The 15,580-nt window shown below is 37.0% G+C and overlaps 1 pseudogene; it reads right to left on the bottom strand.

Annotated features, from left to right (window-relative positions):
* Positions 1-863: 863 nt before the first annotated feature.
* Positions 864-15,580, bottom strand: part of LOC100353700 (ubiquitin-conjugating enzyme E2 E1 pseudogene) — a 54,208-nt pseudogene continuing 39,491 nt past the window's right edge.

Genomic DNA, 15,580 nt, shown 5'->3' with positions numbered 1-15,580 from the left:
CCACCCTGCTACGTTCCCAGGTACCTTATCAGAGAACTGGATTGAAAGTGGAGGGGTCTGGACTCAAACTGGTTCCCATGTGGGGTGCTGGTTTCACAGGCAGTGGCTTACCAGGTACCCAATTTCCCCAATTTTTTAAAAAACAAAACATAGGTAGTCATAGAGGGAGTTTACATCAGTGGCCATCTATGTAACTTGCACAAAATTAAGCTGTTTTACAGACTATACACCACCAAATCCAAATGTCTAAATGCATATTCTTATCTACTTTCCGTTAATACTGCAAAACTAATGACAATTATGAAAGTCACCTTTACCAATTCTATCCACTATAGCAAGATGTCTTGTTGGCCGGCGCTGCATCTCACTAGGCTAATCCTCCGCCTAGCGGCGCTGGCACACCGGTTCTAGTCCTGGTCATGGTGCCGGATTCTGTCCCGGTTGCCCCTCTTCCAGGCCAGCTCTCTGCTATAGCCTGGGAGTGCAGTGGAGGATGGCCCAAGTGCTTGGGCCCTGCACCCGCATGGGAGACCAGAAGAAGCACCTGGCTCCTGCCTTCGGATCAGCGCGGTGCGCCGGCTGCAGCGCACCAGCCGTGGCGGCCACTGGAGGGTGAACCAACAGCAAAGGAAGACCTTTCTCTCTGTCTCTGTCTCTCACTGTCCACTCTGCCTGTCACAAAAAAAAAAAAAAAAAAAAAAAAAAAAAAAAAAGTCTTGTTACAACAAAATCCTAGGAAATAGGACTAAATAATATATACCCTTCACTTTAACAACTCCCACTCTCCTCTCCCCATCCCTTAAAAATCATAAGCAGCTCTCTTCTGTGACAGACAAATAATATAAGAATTGTGAAAACCTAATTTATGTAGTGTAGCTCTTGCTCCACTACTGGGCCATTCTGTCACATTCTGCACTGTTGGTCACAATACTTCCCACCAAAGGGGTCAGCAGAATTACAGTCTGTAAGAGATGAAAATATGCAAGTGATGACTTTAGAAATGACGAGTGTTGGGCTCCAATAATCTTTCAGTACATCCAAGGAAATCATGCCCTGACTGTTTTAAGTTAAAGCAATGGATCCTTATGCAAAATGTATCCTTTAGAGGCTTGTAGGGATATTCAGGTATAAAACTATTACAGGACAGGACACCACTCATTTAACCCATCCTGGAGATCCTAAAGTGGGTGATCTCCATTCATAGAAGTTATTACCATTGGGACCAGGTTTGCATTGGAGTGATGGGTCGAAAGGGATGTCTGCCACTTCCTCTGAGTCCTCTTGGTGCTGCTGGAGAGGACTTTGGAGTTGTTGCTCATGCTGACTTTACCCTTCTTTTTCTTTATGTTTGTTTCTTGGTTCTCTGGTTGGAGGCTATAGATCAGGAAGAGCTGCGGTCGGCCCTTGTGTCATCATAGTGAAACCCCACCCTCCCTGCAAACAGCCCCTCTCTTTGTATCTGGTTCCTGTGTGCCACCACAGCAGCTGCTGCTGAGGGTCTGGTACTCAGCATTAACCTTGCTACAATATAAAAAAGTTTCAGTACTCTACAAATAATATATAATTATGTTATTATAATGATATTATAAAATAATATAAAAATATTTGGTAGTGCTTCCCTGTCAAGGGTTGAAGACACGTATTTATCAATAAATTATACCAGTTATTGCTACATAAAAAGATCATCATTTAGAGATGACTTTCAGCTTCCATGCCAATGGTAGTAAACAACCTTTAGTAAATTGAAAAAGGCTATACCCATCCTGAATATATGTCTATGCTTTAATTCCTGGAACCTGTAAATGTGATCTTATTTGGAGAACAAGGCCACTGCAGGTATGTCTAAGATCTATCCCAGATGACCAGATAGGATCTTAAATGTCATCACGTGTCCTTAGAAGACAGAGTTGGAGGGAAACGATGGTATGATGACAAAGTCACTGATGGGAATGACAGGCCAGGAGCCGAGGCTGGCCTAAGGGTGCCGCGGAATGCTGGCAATCTCCAGAAGCTCGAGAGAGCCAGGAGCAAATACTTCCCCAGAGCCTCTAGGAAGAGCACCTTGATTTTGGAATTCCGCCCTCTATAAATGTGAAAGAACAGATTCTGTTTCTTGAAAACACCAAGGTAATGGTAATTTGTCAGAGTAGCCTCAGAAACTCATCCACACTCCTCAAAGCCTTTCTCAAAGACCTGGGCATTTATTTTCCTCTCTTTGACACTCCTGAGTATCAGATGTCCAGTGTGCTATAGTTAAGGTCTGTTGATAAACTGAAATTCTTTCATTCTTTTTTCTCTACCTAAAAAAGAGACTGAAATCTGAGATTCAAGACTTTTTATTTAGTAAGCACTGAAGTTGCCAAAAATAAAGTTCTCGGTCTGAAGTTATTCAAGAGAGATGGATAATTTTATGAAAACCCATTTTGCGTGCCAAACTATTGAGTTACCATATTATGAATTGGTGTTTGGAGCAAATGATTCAATAATAATTTGTTTGTAATGCTATTTACTTTTTTAAAAATTTATTTTATTTATTTGAAAGGCAGAATTACAGAGAAAGGAGAGGATTCAGAGAGAGAGAGGGAGAGAGAGAGAGAGAGGAAGAGAGAGAGAGAGGGAGAGATCTTCCATCTACTGGAGCATTCCCCAAATGGCTGCAATGGTCCCAGGCTGGGCCAGGCCAAAGCCAGGATTCAGGAGCTCCTTCTAGGTCTCCCATGTGCGTGCAGGGGCCCAAGCACTTGAGCCATCCTCTGCTGCTTTCCCAGGCCATTAGCAGGGAGTTGGATCAGAAGCGAAGCAGCGGAGACTCAAGCTGTGCCCACATGGGATGCCAGCAGAGGCTTAACCTGCTATGCCACAATGCTGCCCTTGCTTCTTACTATTTTTTATTCTGTATAAGTTTCTTACATAATCTAACAAGTTGTAATAACTTGTCCAATGCAATATGCAGGGTTTTTTTGGCAACACATTTTTAAGTAATTCCTAAATAATCATAAAATACCACACTTTATGTGTTATTATAATTAAGAATAAACCTCATACATTAAAATTGTTCATCTTCAAAGCAAAATTTAGTAGTATATTTTTACATAAGTATTATGACTGTAGGTTTTATTACTCTACATAGACAAAGCAATCTTGCTTCGGAAATTCGACTAGAGATTTAGCTTGTCAGTTAAACTAAAAAAGAAAAAAGAAAAAAGAAAAAGAAAAGAAACAAAAACCCTAGTTCAAAAGAGACTCCCAGGTCTACCATAAATGTGCAGAAATTGTACATTATGAAGGTGAAGTGAACTCTTAAAGAACCAGTGCCTAGAGCAAAAGAGAGAGAGAGAGAGAGAGTCTGAGACCCACGACAATTCAGTGCATTGATGGATCTGAGCGCCCTGAAGTAGTTAGTACTTGATTCAAGGCAGAAGTGGAGTTTCTCCACTCTTCATGTTCAAGTAAAGACGAATGGGCTTTCATAATGGACCTTGCTCTGACAATGGGAATAAATGACTGTGATAGCTGAACACTTTCAAGGAGATCCAGTGATTCAATATGCAAAGTCTTTCATTTTATCATTGAAAGTGCAGCCTTGGATTATTACTGACAGCCGAGATGCAGTTACGTAAAGGTCATGCAGGCTATTGACAATAATAAATTCTAAAATTTGGTATCTTTTTGCTGAGGCCTACACCAAGCCATTTATCAAAACAACAAAAAAAAGGAAATACTTTATCACAGTCCAGTTTAAAACAACATAGGCATCTTTCAGATAATTTTAACATAAATATTAAAAATTTATAATTTTTAAGTTGTATAAATGAAGCAATTTTCTACCTTGTAAGTATATCAAATACTATAAACACTGTTAGTATAATGTAGCTAATATTAATATGCCTCTATTTGATAAAGGTTGATAATATATAGAAGTTTATTTTTACTATACATATATAAGGTTAATAGATACTCAAATTACTTGACTACCTAATTGCTGATTTTTTTTTAAGATTTTTGCCTCAAAACAGTGACAAAACATAGTTTAATATGTCAGTATCAAATTGCTATTATGTTATTCACAATTATAATATGGAGAAATAGAAAATGTTTTTTCTTTTTTCTCAAAATCATCTTACTAAAATTGTCTTCTAAATGTGACAGTATATTTATTTCAATCCATAAAATTATTAATTTCTAACCTATAATTGATTGCAAATATCAACTTTTTGATTTTTCTTTTTTTTTTTTTTTTTTTTTTTTTGACAGGCAGAGTAGACAGTGAGAGAGAGAGAGAGACAGAGAGAAAGGTCTTCCTTTGCCGCTGGTTCACCCTCCAATGGCCGCCGCTGCAGCCGGCGCACCGCGCTGATCCTGGCAGGAGCCAGGAGCCAGGTGCTTTTCCTGGTCTCCCATGGGGTGCAGGGCCCAAGCACCTGGGCCATCCTCCACTGCACTCCCTGGCCATAGCAGAGAGCTGGCCTGGAAGAGGGGCAACCGGGACAGAATCCGGCGCCCCAACCGGGACTAGAACCCGGTGTGCCGGCGCCGCAAGGTGAAGGATTAGCCTATTGAGCCACGGCGCCGGCTTTTTCTTTTTTTTAAAAGAAGATTTTTTTATTTATTTGAAAGGCAGAGTTACAGAGAGGCAGAGGCAGAGAGACAGAGATTTTGCATCTTCTGGTTCACTCCCCAGTGGCCAACTGGAGCTGCGCAGATCCAAAGCCAGGAGCCAGGAGTTTCTTCCAAGTCTCCCACATGGGTGCAGGGCCCCAAGGACTTGGGCCATCTTCTACTGCTTTCCCAGGCCATAGCAGAGAGCTGGATCGGAAATGGAACAGCCAGCAGAATCTGGGGAGTGAACCAACAGATGGAAGCCCTCTCTCTCTGCCTCTCTGCCTCTGACTCTCTGTAACTCTGTCTTTCAAATAAATAAATAAATCTTAAAAAATAAATTCTCTCTCTCCTCTGTCTGTGTGTGTATGTTCCTCTCTTTCTCTGTAAATTTGCCTTTAAATAAATAAAATATTTAAAAAAAGAGAGAGGATGATTTCATTTGGTTTATACAATAATTACTTATTTTGTTACCCGTAGATTAGTCACTTCTTATCATTAATGCATATATAGCAGGGTTGGGCTTATTAGCAATGATGCTAATGAACATGATATATTAATTGAATAGTAATTACTATATGGTAAGGACTCTGATTAATTCTTACAGTAGATCTGTGACCTAAGACCATTATTTTGTTTTTAAAGATTTATTTATTTATTTATTAGAAAGACAGAATTATAGAGGCAAAGAGAGAAACAAAGAGTGAGGTCTTCCATCCAATGGCACACTCCCCAATGGCCGCTACAGCCGGAGCTGTGCAGATCTGAAGCCAGGATCCAGGAGCTTCCTCTGGGTCCCCCACATGGGGGCAGGGGCCCAAGCACTTGGACCATCCTCTACTGCCCTCCCATGCCACAGCAGAGAGCTGGACTGGAAGAGGAGCAACCGGGACTAGAACCCAGTGCCCATATGGGATGCCAGTGCTGCAGACGGAGGATTAACCCAGTGCACCACGGTGCTGGCCAGCAATTAATTCTATATACACTCACTAACCAGAATGTTCTATTGATATTTTCTGAGATTATTGTGTTCTCTCCAATCATGAAAAGTAATAATGATGTAAGATTCACTTGAAATGTGTGCATGATTTACTCTACAATAAAATTCTAATTGTATGTCACATTTATTAAATGTGTAAATATCTTTGGCTCACTCCCTCCATGTTATAAGTTATTTCACTCACAATACTTAAACTGCATATAATTTATCACTATTGGGAAGAAATAAAAGGTTTTTTTTATGTGGGATGAAGAAATAAGTGAACCACAGTCTTAAGTTTTAAAGACAGGGAGATGAAACCCTTCACATGGAATTAGTTTGTTATCCCTTCAAAGACAGTTGTCCGTATCTTTAAAAGACAATGTGTGAAACATGAATTTAAGCATACTTTAAAGGAGAGCGTTTTAATATTAAAAGTAGGTTTTATTAACATGATATGTCAATATTAAATGCTGTATTTATATATGTTTAATAGGATGATTATGCAACGAGTGAGATATTCAAATTAACTATTGCTTTTCAACCAAAAAGATGAAAAACAACATAAAAATACAACCAGAGAACATGACTAAATAATTTAGTCATTTATCAGTTAATGTATTGAGTGGGTGTTCAGTGGCAGCACAATTTCAGATACTTGCTGTACAAAAATAAAAAAGAAAACTCTGCAGCTTTGGAGTTTGCGTTCTAACAATTACATTAAAGAAAATAGTTACCAGGCGCTGGCGCCGTGGCATAGCGGGTTAAGTCGCTGCCTGCATCCCATATGGGCGCCGGTTACAAACCCAGCTGCTCCACTTCCAATCCAGCTCTCTGCTTTGGCCTGGCATAGTAGTACAGGATGGCCCAAGTCCTTGGGCCCCTGCACCCATGTGGGAGACCGGAAGAAGCTCCTGCCTCCTGGTTTCAGATCAGTGCAGCATGGGCCATTGAGGCCGTTTGGGGAGTGAATCAGTAGATGAAAGACCTCTCTCTGCCTCTCCTTCTCTCTCCATGTAACTCTGGCTTTCAAATAAATAAATAAATATTTTAAAAATAGCTTATGGTACATTTTGTTGATTATTAAGTATCAGCTTAGTGAAAAGTTGGTTTAGGGGATTAATTTTTCTTCAGTTGTTCTTCAGGTTGCCCATAAATGCAATAGGGAATATATAAACAGTAAATTGTAAATATATAATAACTGAATTCATTGACAATACCATAATTAAGCTTTATATTTGATAAATATACTCCAAAATATACAAAATTTTCTTTGATTTTTGCATTGAAAACTAAACAATTTTAATTTAACTTCAATAGTTAATTCTTTTTTAAACATTTATTTATTTAATTATTTATTTATTTTAAAAGTCTAATTACAGGGCAGGGAGAAAGAGAGAGAGATTTTCTATCCACTGGTTCACTAGTCGGAGGCTGAAGCCAGGCACCAGGAACTTCTTCTGGATCTCCCACATGGGTGGCAGGGGCCCTAGCACTTGGGCCATCTTTCACTGCTTTCCCAGGCCATTAGCTGGGAGCTGATTCAGAAGTGCAGCAGCCAGGACATGGATAAGTGTGCTTATGGGATGCCGGCATTGCAGGCATCCAACTATGGCACAATGTCAGCCCTAATAGTTAATTCTAATTAAATTAAATTTGAACTTAAACTTTTTCTTCATTTGAACACTTAGGCATATCTAGCACAAATTTACTGGGTTTTTGTAGTCTAGAAATATGAAAGCATCAAAACTCTTAGTAAAAATCCTTTCTTAAATTTTATCTGTTCTTAGCTCAAACCAAATAAACAAATATTAAAGCGAAGTATCAAAATAGTTCATTCTGGAGGTCAGTACTGTGGCATAGCAGGGAAAGCCACTGATAGTTTTTTTCCTGGCTGCTCCACTTTTTAAATTTTTATTAATACAAAAAGAACAGATTTAATGTATTTCATAGGCAGTTCTAAGTTGTTTCCCTCCCTGCCCAACCTCACTACTTCCTTCCTTTCCTCCTTTTTTGTTTAATTTTTTAAAGAATAATTTCAACCCCCTACATAATCACAGACTTAATTCTCAACTGACCATAATATTCACCAGATATTAAAGTAGAAAGATCATAAATCCACAGGGGTATAAACAAGGGCTAAAAACAGCAGTCATTTCACAAAATATCTGTTTCAATGACATATATTTTATATTCTTTATTAACTGTCACATAGCAGAGAAAAGATATGATATTTGTCTTTGGGGGTGGGCTTATTTCACTAAGCATAATAGTTTCTAGCTGCATCCATCTTGTTGTGAAAGAGAGGATTTCATTCTTTTTTATGACTAAATAGTGTTCCATATTATACTCACACCGTATTTTCTTATCCAGTCATGATTTGATGGGACATCTGGGTTGATTTCATATCTTACCTACTGTGAAGTGAGCCACAATGAATATCAGGGTACAAATAACTCTTTCAGATGTTGATTTCATTTCCTTAGGGTAAATTGGGATGGCTGAGTTATATCATAGATCTATTTTCAGATTTCTGAGGAATCTCAGTAGTGTCTTCCATAAATAGTATACTAGTTTACATTGCCACTAATAGTGGATTAGGGTATCTTTTTCTTCACATCCTCACCAGCTTTCATTGTTTTGTTTTTTTTTTTTTTTTTTATTTTCTGGAGGATAAGCATTCTAACTAAAGAGTGAGGTGAAATCTAAATGTGCTTTTTATTTGCATTTCCCTGATGGTTAATGATCCTAAGCATTTTTTCATGTGTCTATAGGCCATTTGTATTTCATCTTTTGATCTGTGGCACTGACATTCAAATAAAATAAGACATAAATCTTTTTAAAAAAGAAGAAAAATGCCTATTCAGGTCCTTTGTCCATTTCTTAACTGGATTGTTTGATTTGTTTCTTGAGCTCTTTATAGATTCTGGATATTAATTCTTTATTAGTGGCAAATATTTTCTCCCATTCGGTTGGTTAAGTCTTCCTTTTGTTGAGTATTTCCTTTGCTGCATAGAAGCTTCTTATATTTGTGCAATCCCATTTGTCTATTTTTGTCTTTATTGTCTGTGCTTCTGGGATCTGATCCACGAAGTCTTTGTCTATGCCAGTGTCTTCCAGATTTTCCCAGAAATTTTCCTCCAGTGATTTGATGGTATACTGTCTTATTTAGACGTTTGATCCCATTTGAGTTGATTTTTGTGTAAGATGTGAGGTAGGGATCTTGTTTCATACTTTTGCATGTGGAAATCCAATTTTGTCAGCATATGGTGTTTGGGGGCTGCAGTTTGATTAAATTAAGTGTAAAAATGAACATCTATTTTTAGAAAGAATAATTTGTATTTGTTTTGATTCTGGTAAAATATACATAGTCCAAAATTTATGATTTTAAACATTTTTAGTGTATAGTTAAATGACAGTAAATGAACATGTTTTCTCATTCTGTTTATTTACTAAATGGCTACCATAAATTCACATTATCTCTTCAAAGTGGGTATGTGAGGGACGGGTTTTTGCTAGAAAATGTTGACAGATGACACCTGCCCCCGGATAGTTGAGCTTGCAAGTATGTTTAATCTAAAAGTGGTTATTCAATAAAAGCTTTCACAATGAGGAAATAATTACTCAGATTTCTTAAAAATGAAAAAGAGAATGATGTATGTACTGTTGCATTTCTGGAAACGAAATGATATTTTATGCGGTAATTCTCCAAATGCTTGAAACTTTCGTTCAGTGATTCTCCTAGCACTGCTTTTCTAAACAAGTCTATGATTTTGGCACTTAGAGCAAGTTTGGGAATATTCATCACTGTTTTCCAATGTTACTATCCAGGGGAGTAAATTCATGCTAGATTAAGGGTTGAAAGAATTGATGAAAAACATGTATTTTTTAATTCCTAGGAAATTATGGACTAGGAAGGGAAAATAGCTTTGAAGAGCAGAGCAGATCTAACATATGCTTGCTACCCAATTCATATTGAGACCACTTCAAGATTCCTAAACTTATAATTCAAATAAAAATGTGGTTATTTTGTACTGTGACTTGCCCATTATTGACATTTTAATGCTTCATGATTCCATCGACAGGAACAAATGTGGTTTAATTATCTCCCAGTAGTCCGTTGGTGGGTTGGTCGGTTTGCTCGGTTTGCTTTCCCTGCATTAAATTGTTGTTTTAATTGTTCTTGTCAGATGTATTTGGTTCCATATTCATGAGAGTCTTTCATCTTTTTGAGTAGACTTTCTAATATTTGGTGATATGCCTAAATATTGAAGCTTGCATGCCGTTTACATAAGTCAATGCTAGATACTGTTTCTTCTTTACAGTTACATTATGTCTGTGTGAGTTAACTTCCCAACCAGAGTAACAACAAAAGAAAGTAATACAGAAGGGAACAATGTGATGAAGTAGATTCCTCTGAAACATTCACTCTTTGCTTGGCAAGATAGGGAGCAGAATATCAGTGCTCAGTTGTGGCATTGGTAGCTACAGCAGCAGCCAAGTTCTGGATTAGGGTCAGAAAAGGACTGCGCCAGTAAGAGTAACAGCTACAGTAAAACACGGCTTTCTAAACCTTCCAGCAGCTCTGAAACACATGGAAAAATAAACTGATTATTCTATAGAGATTTAATTTGTGGATATTATTTTTCTCTAAGACCACTAGATGTGTTTGTATATAAGCTTGTTTTGAAGAGTTAGAAAATTGAGTAGAATATTTTCCAAGTTATATGTGTAGTACTGTCTATATATGTGGAAAAAATTTCCACAATTTGAAATTTAAAAATATTATTATCTCCTTTCTAAAACTTATAAACATTGAACACATTTCTTTTAGCATTTACCTGGGCTATATTTTGAATGCTGTGTGTTCCTGAAATTAATATGTTGAAATCATAATCCTCAAGGTGAAGGTTAGGAGGTGAAGTCTTTCAGAAGTGATTAGGGTCAGAAGGAATTAATTACACACAATTTTGCACTTTAGAAAACATTTATTTATTTATTTATTTATTGTTATTTGAAGGGCAGAGAAATGGAGAGAGAACAGAAGAGAGACAGAGAAAGATCTCTCATTTTCTGCATCACTCTCCAAATGCCAATAACAACTGGGGTTGAGTGTTGCTACAGCAAAGAGCTGGGAACCCAATCCATGTGGGGAGCAGGAACCCACTTCTTGAACCTTCGCCACTGCCTCTTGGGTGTACACTGCGTGGAAGCTGGAACTGGAAGTGGAACTGCAACTCAATCTCACATACCTATGGATGATGCTATCCTAAGCAGTGTCTTAACTGCTCTACTAAAACCCCTCCCTATTTTTTGGTGGTTTTTCCTTTATGCAGCCTCCTCAATATCTTTTCCACTTTTTTTCTAACCAGGTTTGCAACGCTACCTGTTAATTTTTGCGTAAAATCAAAGATATTAAACAATCTAAAATTTTATTTTTTGGTGTCAGAGATTATTTCAATGTAGTCCTTTCCCCCAAATTCTCAGAATCATTCATCCATTTTTCAGAATTTGGTAGATTTTTGTGCAGGTTTTAGATCCTTTTCTAAGTGTGGGGATTAGAACAGTGAACAGAACATGGGAGGACCTAGTACTCCCTGAACATATAATCTAGTTATCAGGACAACAACTAATACAGAGAGAGACTCATAAACCAAAGCTCAGAGTTAACAGACACTATGAAGACAATAAGGCAGGATAATAAGGAATTATTATACCTAAACACCTCTCCTTTCATGCACACACCCCCACTACGCACACACTCAGTGTGTAGTGGGGTGTGCGCATGAAAGGAGAGGTGTTTAGGTATAATTTATCTCTGACATTGCAATTTATATTTATCTATCATTGAAAGAATGTATCCAAATTCAGACAACTGGGAAGTATAATCATAAAAAGTTATAGATCATACCATACATAACTCCCACTCCAAATTCCAATATTTATCTGCCATTTAACTTCAGAATGTTTTCATTTGTTGATGTGGATCCTCTCTCATCTACATTAAAAGTACCTGACATTGTTAACGCATGGAGAGATTTAACAGAGAAGAGTCCTATGAGCATTAGAGTTTATCTTGTTTTCCTTGCTTCAATTTTAGTGTATTAGTGTAGTGTATTAGTGAATTAGTTATAGAAATTAGTGTATTCATTGTAGACATTATATTCTCAACCTCCAAGTCATTTCCAATAATCCTTTTATTCCCCCTTATATCATTTTTATTTTTTTAATTTAATTTTTTTAGACTTTTATTTAGTAAATATAATTTTCCAAAGTACAGTTTATGGATTACAATGGCTTTTTCCCACCCATAACTTCCCTCCCACCCACACCCCTCCCATCTCCCGCTCCCTCTCCCATTCCATTCACATCAAGATTCATTTTCAATTATCTTTACATATAGAAGATCGACTTAGTATATATTAAGTAAAGATTTCAACAGCTTGCACCCACACAGAACATAAAGTGTAAAATACTATTTCAGTTCTAGTTATAGCATTAATTCACATTTGACAACACATTATGGACAGAGATCCCACATGAGGAGTAAGTACACAGTGACTCCTGTTGTTGACTTAACAATTTGACACCCTTGTTTATGGCGTCAGAAATCTCCCTAGGCTCTAGTCATGAGCTGCCAAGGCTATGGAAGCCTCTTGAGTTTGCTGACTCTAATCTTATTTAGACAAGGTCATAGTCAAAGTGGAAGTTCTCTCCTCCCTTCAGAGAAAGGTACCTCCCTCTTTGATGACCCATTCTTTCTACTGGGATCTCACTCACAGAGATCTTTCATTTAGTTTTTTTTTTTTTTTTTTTTTCCAGAGTGTCTTGGTTTCCATGCCTAAAATACTCTCATGGGCTCTTCAGCCAGATCCAAATGCCTTAAGAGTTGATTCTGAGGCCAGAGTGCTGTTTAGACATCTGCCATTCTAGGAGTCTGCTGTGTATCCCACTTCCCATGTTGGATCGTTCTCTCCCTTTTTTATTCTATCAGTTAGTATTTGCAGACACTAATCTTGTTTGTGTGATCCCTTTGACTCTTAGTCCTATCAGTGTGATCAATTGTGAACTGAAATTGATCACTGGGACTAATGAGATGGCATTGGTACATGCCACCTTGATAGGATTGTATTGGAATTCCCAGGCACCCTTATATCATTAAAAAAAAAATATTTGTTACTTATTTTTTGAGAGATAGAGTTACAGACAGAGAGTGGAAGAGATGGAGAGAAAGGTCTTCTGTCTGCAGATTCACTCCCCAGATGGCTGCAATGACCAGAGGTGGGCCAATCTGAAGCCAGGAGCCAGGTGCTTCTTCAAGGTCTCCCACAAGGGACAGGAGTCCAAGCACTTGGGCCATCTACTGCTGTTTTCCCAGGCCATAGCAGAGAGTAGGATCAGAATAGGAACCGCCAGGACATGAATCGGTGCCCATATGGAATGCCAGCAGCACAGGTGGAAGCATAATCTATTATGCCACAGAACCAGCACCCCTACTACCAATTTTAAAAATCACAATATATACATGGATGAAGAACACAACACAGTGTTAGGGGTCAATGTGGAACACTATGGGAATCAGTAACATGGCCTAGAATGGAGCAGGCAGTCAGTAGAAAGATGGGCATTCAATTTTCTGCTTGGTTCAGATTTGGTTTCTGATCCAGGGATTAAAGAAAGAGGAGAAAAAATAAAGGTATTTCTTTTTCTCAGGCTGGCACACTACTAGCGTCGTACCGAATGTATACTTAATACACTCTCTTGGCCTTGTAGTTAATGGAAATACCTCTCATATTCTGACAATAAGTTGACAGCAAGACCCAGTTCACAGTGTCACACAATTTCATCCTTTTAAGTCTCTCCCTAACTACTTTAGTGAAAAGGTGTAGAAAGCTGTTTCAAGGACTGCTAGCCAGATGACACTTTAAACTGGTAATGAAAGTATACATTTTTGAGTTTCCAATCTATCTGTGAATTCTGGAAAAAGAAATAATTAGGTTCACTACAAAACAGATGTGCTACACAGTGACCACACAGAAAAAGCTGGAGAGTTAAAGCTCAATAAATAGGATATGCTGCTTGCAAAGTTTCCATTGTGTTGTCCATTACATGTTTTATTCCTTTAACCTGCATATCATTTATGAACCATTTCTCATACACTCTTCAACCCAATGACTCCCTGATGAAAACATAAAGGTTATTGAATAAAAGAGAAGTTACTTGATGTGTTTAATATGATTGTCTTTTTCCAAAGCATTGTAGTGTGAAAGTACTTTAATATTATTTTCATTAAAATATAGAAACTCCTTTACAAATTTTCATGTTTATCTTCTGCTGATAAAGCAGTTTTACTATATTTTTTTAAAAAAATCAGTTAATCAATATTAACGGTAAGTGAGCTGGATATCCTAAAGATAAATTTCTATATGGAGTGAGATACAGGTTTATTTTCCCTTATATATGTGTAGATATTAAATTAGAAATTATTCTGTATTTATAAATATTTTACACTATAAATGATTTTAATAAATATAAGAAAATTAATAAGATGTGTAGGATATGCATGAAATTATATGAACTGGCACCCATATAAGATGCCTGTGGCATGGACAGCAGCTTATTGGGCTATACAATTTCACTGCCTGCCAAAAGCTATTATTTTGAAAGGTTTAAAGCCAATAAATCCTGAAACATGAAACTGCTATTTCAAATATACGTATTTTAAAATTTAAGAAGAGATGAAAATTTTCTAAACCAACCCATGGGATTGATTCTTTAAAGTTCTCAGGAAAACACACTGGTTAAGATAGTTTCTATAAACTTTTTATTTATTATTTTATTTATTTACATAAAGGTAATATATTTCATCTCATACATACAGCTTTAAGAATATAATGTTTCTTCCCAATCACCCTGCTTTGCTCTCACTTTCCCTCTTCCTTGTTTTCTTATTTTTTTCTTTAATATTTGGTGTTACAAATTTCAATTTGTTGAAATTTCACTGTATATTATAATCACAAGATTAATCCTCCATTACACAAAGAATCCTGCAGGTAGTAAGTAGACAGACTGCTGTTCTTCAAGAGTATAGAAAAGTATTATAATAATCAAATCTCAAGGTGTCAGTTTCACTCACATACATTACTTTTTGGGTACTTTATATACTAGCTACCAAAAATCAGAGAAAACATCTTTTGTATGCTGAAATTAGCATGAATTTCCAGGAATGGGATGGCTAATTTTTGAGGGATCTCCATACTCTCTTCCATAATGGTTGTACTAGTTTACATTCCCATCAACAGTGTATTAGACTATCTTTTTCTTCACATTCTCACCAGCATTTCTTGTTTTTTGATTTTTGGATGATAACCATTCTAACTGGGATGAGATGATGCCATTTTGGTTTTATTTGCATTATCCTGATGGCCAGTGTTCCTGAACATCTTTTGAAGTGTCAATTAGCCATTTGATATTCATCTTTTGAAAAATGCCTGTTCATATCCTCAAATCATGTCTTAACTAGATTGTTTGTTAAGTTTCCTGAAATTTTAATATATTCTGGACATTAATCCACAGATATATCATTTGCAAATATTTTCTCTCATTCCATTGTTGAGTGTTTTGTTTGCTGTGCAAAAGCTTCTTATTTTGATGTAATCCCATTTGTCTATTTTTGCTTTTATTGCCTGTGCTTCTGGAGTCCAATCCAAGAAGTCTTTGCTTAGGTAAATGTCTTGCAATGTTTCCCCTATGTTTTCCTCTAGTAATTTGATGGCTTCAGGTATTATGTTCAGTTCTGTGATTCATTGTGTGTTTATTATTGTAGAGAGAGTGAAATATTTCTTCATATTTCTGTATGAGGTGACCCAATTTTCTAAAAATATATTGTTGAAGACCCTGTCTTTTCTCCAGGGTGTGACTTTAATAAAGATTACTTGATTATAAATATGTGGATTAATTTCTGGCGTTTCTCATCTATTCCATTGGTCCACATGTCTATTT

The sequence above is a fragment of the Oryctolagus cuniculus genome, chromosome 8 (assembly GCF_051225735.1).
Source record: "Oryctolagus cuniculus isolate XC-2025 breed Fujian yellow rabbit chromosome 8, ASM5122573v1, whole genome shotgun sequence".
In the NCBI taxonomy this organism is placed as follows: domain Eukaryota; kingdom Metazoa; phylum Chordata; class Mammalia; order Lagomorpha; family Leporidae; genus Oryctolagus; species Oryctolagus cuniculus.
Note: the sequence above shows the minus strand (reverse complement) of the source record. Positions and strands in the feature narration are given on the sequence as shown.